We start from the raw sequence: 8343 nt of genomic DNA, 5'->3' as shown, positions 1-8343 counted from the left end.
AAAACACAGACAGCAACATGGTATGTGCTGCACACTTAGTTTCACACAAATCCCCTTAATTGTCTAAAGAACAACTACTCATATCCAGAATTGGAATTTTTTTAATTATCTGTAAATTTAAATTTTGGATCACTTTTACAAGGTATCTAAGACTATTATACTTTCAACGATTACATATCCTTTTATCTTAGAAATGTAGATAGAACATAAACCACTCTCTGCCTACACCACAAGATGGCTCACTCTCATAGGTTTGGGAATTGTAAATGTTATTTAAGCCGATGGGGCTAATTTCACTAATCATGAAGGGTAATATTTTGACATTAAAGGACATTAAAATGAAAATAATGCAGCTGCAGCAAGTTAATGTAACCCTACTTTGTAACAGCTTCATTACCTAAGGTTTTGGGGAATAACCTACTTATACCCCTTATTTTATAAATGCTGAAATGAAGACCTGAAGATAAAAGGGAATTTCCTCGATGCTACTAATCCCCGGAACTGCTGAAAGCTAGAGCTACACTCTCAGTCGGTCCTTGTTTTTCATCTTCAAACTGATGTAAGAATCTCTGGTTTACTGGGTTTAGAGCTATAAGTATTAACATTTTTCTGTAGTGACTATACTATAAAGTTTGAGGAATAATATGTTATAGAAGAAATGTAAAATATGAAACAAATAGAAATTTCAGTGTTGCAGAGAAAAATCTGCCACAGATACCCATTTCCTTTTCCAATTCCATTCCGACTTTGTTGAAGATTCTCAGCGAAAAAGTTTAATCATCACGGGACACCTTGCTGTCTCGTGAATTGTTTGAGAAGTAGAGACAGCTGGCACGAGCGATCGCTGCACCCAGCCACGCCGGCGAGGACACGGGCTGCCTTCAGGCCCACTGCGTGCGCTCGTGTGAATTATTAAAAAGAAAATGACCCAATGGAGCACTGCATTTCCTTCTCTTGTCAATGAGGAAAGGTATAATATATGGGAAATATGCATCTAAGACGAGTTAGAACCATGCCCCTACTCATCTGTAAGTCCAGTGGAGCTGCTGAAAGACCGGATCCTCCGCCACGAGAAGACAACCGCTGCCCTGGTGGAGCACGCCTTTCGGATTAGAGACCACATTGTCAACAGTCTGCAGAAAATGCAAAACAAAAGGTGAGGCGACCGCTTGGCCAGGCTTTTTTTTGGAGGAGCACATCACTGCCATAGTGAAGCAACTTAATCGGGATATCGAGGTACTACTCCAGGAGCGGATCCGTGTCGGGAACAACATTAGCTATGGAACTAACTCTGCTTTAAAGACTCTGGAGTTGTGGCTGCTGTCAGGTTTGGGGGATCTTCGAGGAAGAGTGGCAAGATGTGACGCCAGCATAGCCAGACTCTTCACGGAGCACAAAACGACCCATGAGGGGCTCCAGCCTTGAGCAAAGAACAGCAAGCTGCCAAACTTATTTTGGAAACGAAAATCGAAGATGCAAGGGGACAGATTTTTCAGCTTTGTCAATATCAGAGCAAAGCACCAAACTGAAGATGTCCCACAGAGACAGTAACCACCAGCTTCAGTTTTTGGATACTAAATTTAAAGGCACAGTTGAGGAACTCAGTAACCAGATTTTATCTGCATGGAATTGGCTGCAACAGGAACAAGAATGGATGGAAAAAGAACTTGTACAAAAAATTGATCAGCTTTCCTTGGTTGTTAAGGAAAACAGTGGTGCCAGTGAGAGTGACATGGAGAAGCTGCTCAGCCAGATGTCATCCAGACTTGACAAAATAGAAGAGAGTCAAAAGAAGAATACAGAAGTGCAGAGAACAAAGCAGGAAGATAAGGTCCATGGGTGAATCAGCAAGCTTGAGTTACAAATGACTGAGAACTTGAAGGAAATGAAAGCAGAAGTTAATGCTGGGTTTACTGTCATCTATGAAAGCTTAGGATCCCTCAGATAAGTTCTCCAGGCCAAGATGAAACTGTGCAAGGACCAGCTACAGAAGCAAATGCAATAGATGCAGAAGCCAGAAGCTCCCATGTGAAGGGAGTTGGGACAGGGACCTGAGAGGTTTTGCCAGCCGGGCTAAGAGCTAGATACCTCTGTAGCCAGCATGTAGCTGCATTCAGGACTGTGTCATCCATGGTGTGCATGTGCCAACAAATGTGGTTTCATGGGTCTAAATGTTTACCTTGAGTCTTGAAGACACTTTCTTTAATATATACAATTTTTACCGTTTTATTTAACTTATCTGAATTCAATGGAATCCACCACCACCAACACCCACCCACCCCTGCCAGATTTTGGAAGGTTAATTTTGTGAATGAGAAGACTTAATTTTTCTTCAATGCCTAATGCTCTACCAAGACTGTTTACTATTTTGAAAAATGTCATGGTGATTGTCTAAAATTAAGAAACTAATGAATTGTCACAGGAATGTGTTGCTCCTTACCCTAAATTAAGAAAATGCCCTGATAGAGTAGAATTCAACTTTTGAGCCCATATTTGGATTTTATTATCGTTGTTTGTGCATTTCTCATGTTGGTTATCTTCCTATAAATCTTCTGTCTTTTGTAGGGAGAAGGGTTTTAACAACTGGGGAAAAACCCCACAATTTATATAATAAAAATAGTTTTAAAAATTGATAACTGCCAAATTAAAATGGAAACTTAAGGCAATTATCTAGATAATACAAGACACAATGCCTACATCGGCACCTAGAAATACTGGGTTTTAATATTTAAAACTATTTTTCAATTATCCACTGCCTGTATGTTAAGTCATATATTTAATAATGGAATGTGGTTAACATTCTGCTTATTGCACAATAATTTGTTCACTAACTATAATAGGATTTGAAAATTTTTCAGGCTTTATGATCTCCTTGCTAAATTTTTCCAAAGTTGGCACAACATGCTGGGGTTTATACACACTTACTGTAACTGTATTCTTGCGCCTTGGTTTTATCATGCCAGTGCACTGTACCCTAGAAAAGTTTTGCAGACAAAATAGAAGACATGATAATACATCAGAATTATGATGTAAAATGGGATCCTATGTATTTTTTAAATGTTCTAAAAATTTTATCACTTTTAAGACATTAATCATTCAGTATTATTAATGGAAAAGAAATTCATACTTTTAATTTTCAAAACAGAAAATAAAAGAAGTAAAAATACAGAGCAGGCACTGCTGAGGGTATATATTAATTTTGAAGTCAAGATGGCTTATGCATTTATATCCCTAATAATAAGTTTACATCCTACTTCTCTGTGCTTCATTTTATGTCAACTTAGACCTTCACAATTGACTGAATGCCAAAAGGTTGGAAACACTAGATGCAGAGCAACTTCACATGAAAAAGGAAGAAGAGGAGAGTAAGAGATTACTTATCTCTCAATCATTCTAACATATGAGAAACCTCCATCTTTTTTTTTAATGCAATTTTACTGGGATATATTCATATACCAGATAATCATCCACAGTATACAATCAATGGTTCATGGTACCATCATGTGCATTCATCATCACTATCAATTTTTGAAAATATTCATCACTCCAAAAATTAAAAATAAAAAAGAATACCCAAAACATCCCATACACCTTATCCCCCCCAATATTATTTATTTTTTTTCTTAGAAACTTCCATCTTAAAACACTAATGCAATTGGTTAAATTTCCTTTGACTGAGTTAACTGTCCACTAATAGTGTATAAACACCCCAACATGTCAGTTATTTAAGAGAACAAATACAAAATTAAAATTGTTGTCAAGATGATCAAGTTTTAGTTCCACCTATATGTCACATATTTTCTTTATTTCAATATATTATTTAAAGGCTGTCTTTAAAGTAGCAAAAGTGTCTTAATGTGTTGTATAAACCATGAAGCAAAAACTTCTTTAGTTGTTTCCTTTTACTATTTCTTTCTGGACTTCAGTATACATTTAAATTTCATTTTTAATTTCAATTTTTATTTAATAATGAAAATATAAATATTTTTGAAAACTAAAGCTAACATGTCTTGATATTGAAAAGTATTTGAATAAAATTCCCTGATTCATGTCTTTATGTCATTCTAAAGAAAAATAAAATATATTATTAATCAACATTTATTGTACCCAGTAAAAATAAAGTTTAGGAAGGAAAATTACAAATAATCTGCCTCTCCAACTTCAGAATACTGAAAAACATAATAATTGGAGATAACCATCAGCCCTGAAAAACATCGCTGAGTCTGCTAGAACTAGAATTAAAAAATAGATGTATTAGAGAAAGAGAACATAAAGTTATTTGAATCGAATTAATGTTTAAAAGTTAGTTTGGCTGTTTCCATGCTCTCACTATTCACCCTTATGTCTTTTTTTTAAGCATGTGTTATTCCTGGACTATTTCTTCAATAAATATATGATATTTTTATGGCTTCTTTCATGTTTGGTATAAAAATTGAAACTGAGTTTGCTCTCAATTTCTGTATATCTATTAATAATAAAATTTCCTTAAAATGTTGTTGTAGCTTATAAACTCTGCTTAGCAGTCGCTTTCAAAACATAAAAAGCAAGTACTTAAAACTATAGTTATGGTTGCAATAAATCACAGGGATTTTCAATGAATAAAATAATTTTTACATCACTGTTTCTGGCAAGCTAGAAACTATTACAACAAAATCAACACGTCAAGAAGTTAATTGAAATGTTCCAAGATAAATACGTTGCCTTCTTTTGCCCCTTGTGAATTCAGATCCATCCTATGTCGTCCTCAATTTTCAGAATTTCGGGGATATTAATTAGGTTCAGGGTCACTGCTCAGTATGTTCCGTAGAGTCAAAGCAATCCAGTCTAGGGAAAGAAAAACACCACAGGGAGTGAGAGAATTGGCCCTATTAAGAGCAATCTAAACTTTGGGGGTGGCCTAACTCTAATTCAGTTACCTCTAAATCAGGTTAATTTTCTTTAGCCACCTCTAGTGAGAAAAGCCAGAAATGAAAAAAGAAGAGGGCCTGAGGCCAAAAATGTATGGATTCATCTTTAAGTACTGAGAGTCAAAACCTTTTACCTAGTATTAGATTTTTTCAGTCACCTAAACCTTTACCCTTGCATGAAACCATGATTAAATTGCTCCTTAATACACAGATTATTTTTACATTCTTTCTTTAAGGGAGTGCGTTAAGAGGTTGGCAATGAGATCAAGAACAATAAAAAAACTCATGTTCTCCCTATTTCAGAAAACCGCATGACTGTAATTCTTCTGTTTACATGTCCTCATTAGACCATGAATTCTTTGAACTAAGGATCCCATTTATATTTGTAAAATCAACATCAAATACTTATCTAGTAAGTAATCAATAACTATATGTTTGTTTATAAATAAACTATCATGGAAATTGCAACATATAATGCATGGTCAGGATGTTTATATCCAAACTTCTTTAACTATTTCCTTAGGGAAATGAAATGTAAATATTCTGACAGAATAGGTACCAACCAAGTTTATAACATTAATTTGTACTGTGCTATGTCTCTCCATATTAGTTATATTACTTTTTCAGTTTCCCAGGCTTGCTCAAGCAAATACCATGAAATGGTTCAGGCTGAACAATGGGTATTGATTTGCTCATGGTTTGAGGCTGGGAAAAGGCCAAATCGAGGTGATGCTTTCTCTCAAAGACTGGCATTCTGGGGCTGGATGCTGGTGATCTTTGGTCTTTAATTTGTCACATGGCAAAATGCATGGCAGTATCTCCTGATCTCTCCCTTCTCTTCCAGGCTTTGTTGAATTTCAGCTTCTTGCTTCCTTTGGCTTTCTCTGTCTCTCTGCCTGAATTTCACACCACTTATAAAGGACTCCAGTAATAGGATAAAGACCCATTGTGATTCAGGTGGGCCACAACTTAACCGAAGTAACTTCCTCAAAAGGTCCTTAACAATGGGTTCACATCCACAGGAATGGATTAAATTTAAACATGTTTTTCTGGGTACATACAGCTTCTAGCCACCACAGTTACCTTTTCTAGACACATAAAATAATGAATATTAGTGTGCCAGATTCCTATCAAATTTGGAATTTATGGCCCCAAACATGCCTTGACGTTGAGAAGTTGAGAGCAGAAGAGAATTTGGATCATAATTCATCAAGAATTTCATATAGTAAATATTTAATGTGGTTAAAAAATATAAAAGGTGTCTTATCATCATGTTTTATAATGGTCCCAGATAATGATATTATTGCAAGGCAAACTTTAACTCTGACCTCCAATTCAGTTTATTACATTGTTCCCAAAATGATCAGCATTGAATTTGCAATTATCCAGATTATTTATTATGATTTAGTCCAAATATTGTTACCATTCTAATTGCTGAATTATTTTATTGTTTGATTTTCTCCAAATTCCCTCCAACTCTATCATATCATCTTTTTAAAATCAGTGAAACTTTTTGTAGTCAATGTGATCCTCTGATTAGCTCTTATCTCACTGGAAAGAAAACCAGAAGAGTTTTCTCTCAGACAATTCTGCTTAGTTCTTCTTGAGGCTATAATGTATTTATAAACATCACAGAGAAGAAAGCTGCCAGCAGCTCTCTGCAAGAAGGGTTTGATGCACGGGAACCATGGAGACATGTAAAAAATCCAGAAATTTACTAACATTTGGAACATGTTTTCCTTGGTGACAGGTTCACACCTCAGGAGATAAATTTGAAAGCCACCTGCAGTATTAAAAACATTTTAATCCTTTTACCTAATGGATTTCAGTAGGGTTTGTGCATCTTTGAATTTTTTTCCCACTGTTTAACTATTTGTGTTGTACAGCTCCCTGGATTTTTAAACAATTTTTTATTCTGGTAACATATATATAACCTAAAATTTTCTCTTTTACCCACACTCAAATATATAATTCAGTGCTGTTAATTATGTCCTTAATGTTGTGCTATCAATACCACTATCCATTACCAAAACTTTTCCATCATCCCAAATACTCTGTACCAATTAAACATTAACTCCCTATTTCCTGCCTCCGCCTCATCCTCTGGTAACCAATATTGTAGATTCTGACCCCATGAGTTTTCTTATTCTAATTATTTCACATCAGTGAGATAATATATATGTGTCCTTTTGTGTCTGGCTTATTTCAAGCAACATGATGCCTTCAGGTTCATCCATTTGTCACATATGTCAGTACTTCATTCATTTTTCCAGCTGAATAATATTCAATTATGTGTATATACCACATTTTGTTTTTCCATTAATCAGTTGGTGAACACTTGGGTAGCTTCCACCTTTTGGCTATTGTGAATGATGTTTCTATGAACATTAGTGTACAGATGTCTGAGTCGCTGTTTTCAATCCTTTGGGGTATACATACCCAGAAATGGGATTGTTAGGGCATATGGTAATTCTATACGTAACTTTCTGAGGAACTGCTGAACTATCTTCCGCAGCAGCTGCAACATTTTACATTTCCACTAGCGATGAATGAGTATTCTTATTTCTGCATATCCTCTCCAACACTTGTAATTTTCCGTTTAAAAAAAAAAAATAGGAGCCATTCTAGTGAGTGTGAAATGGTATCTCATTGTGGTTTTGATTGGCATTTCCCTAATGGATAAAGATGTTAAGTATCTTCTCATGTGCTTTTTATCCATTTGTTTATCTTCTTTGGAAAAACATCTATTCAGGTCTTTTATTCATTTTCTAACTGGGTTGAATGTGTTTTTGTTGTTGAGTTAAAAGAAATCTTCATGAAGTCTGGATGTTAAACTCTTATTGGATACATGGTTTCCAAATATTTTCTCCCATTGTGTAGGTTGTCACTTTACAATCATGATAAAGTTCTTCAAGGCATAAAAGTTTTAAATTTTGATGAGGTCCCTTCTATCTATTTTTATTTTGTTACTTGTGCTTTGGGTGTAAAGTCTAAGAAATCATAGCCTAACACACAAGGTTCTGAAAATGCTTCCCTTTGTTTTACTGTAGGAGTTTTATATGGTGCTTCTTTGAATTTTAACAAATATTGCTCCAAGGGGGTTACTGGTAATATCAAAAATATCTGTGGTAGATTCTGGGATCCTGGTGAATTACATAAAGATTCAATACATTGAAACAAAAATGAGAAGATAGGATCATATCCAAAATATTTTCATAAACCATCTAGTGTGAATACAATACTTTGTATTTGGTTCTACCACTGCTGTAAATAAAGTAGGCAGAGTGAGGTCAACTGGATGTCGCATATGCATTTCAAGTACTTACATATTTGCAACAATTTTATACAATTCCACAAAATAAAACCACTAAAGAAGAGGCAAAAAAAAAAAAAAAAAAAAGCAACAAAACTCATTGAGATTTACCATGCAGTGAAG

The 8343-nt window shown here is 35.0% G+C and overlaps 1 pseudogene; it reads left to right on the top strand.

The window, feature by feature from the left end:
- Window positions 1-979: 979 nt before the first annotated feature.
- LOC119528909 lies at window positions 980-2032 on the top strand (annotated as a pseudogene).
- Window positions 2033-8343: the final 6311 nt, after the last annotated feature.

The sequence above is a fragment of the Choloepus didactylus genome, chromosome 3 (genome assembly GCF_015220235.1).
Source record: "Choloepus didactylus isolate mChoDid1 chromosome 3, mChoDid1.pri, whole genome shotgun sequence".
In the NCBI taxonomy this organism is placed as follows: Eukaryota; Metazoa; Chordata; class Mammalia; order Pilosa; family Megalonychidae; genus Choloepus; species Choloepus didactylus.
This window is presented reverse-complemented; position numbering and strand designations above follow the sequence as displayed.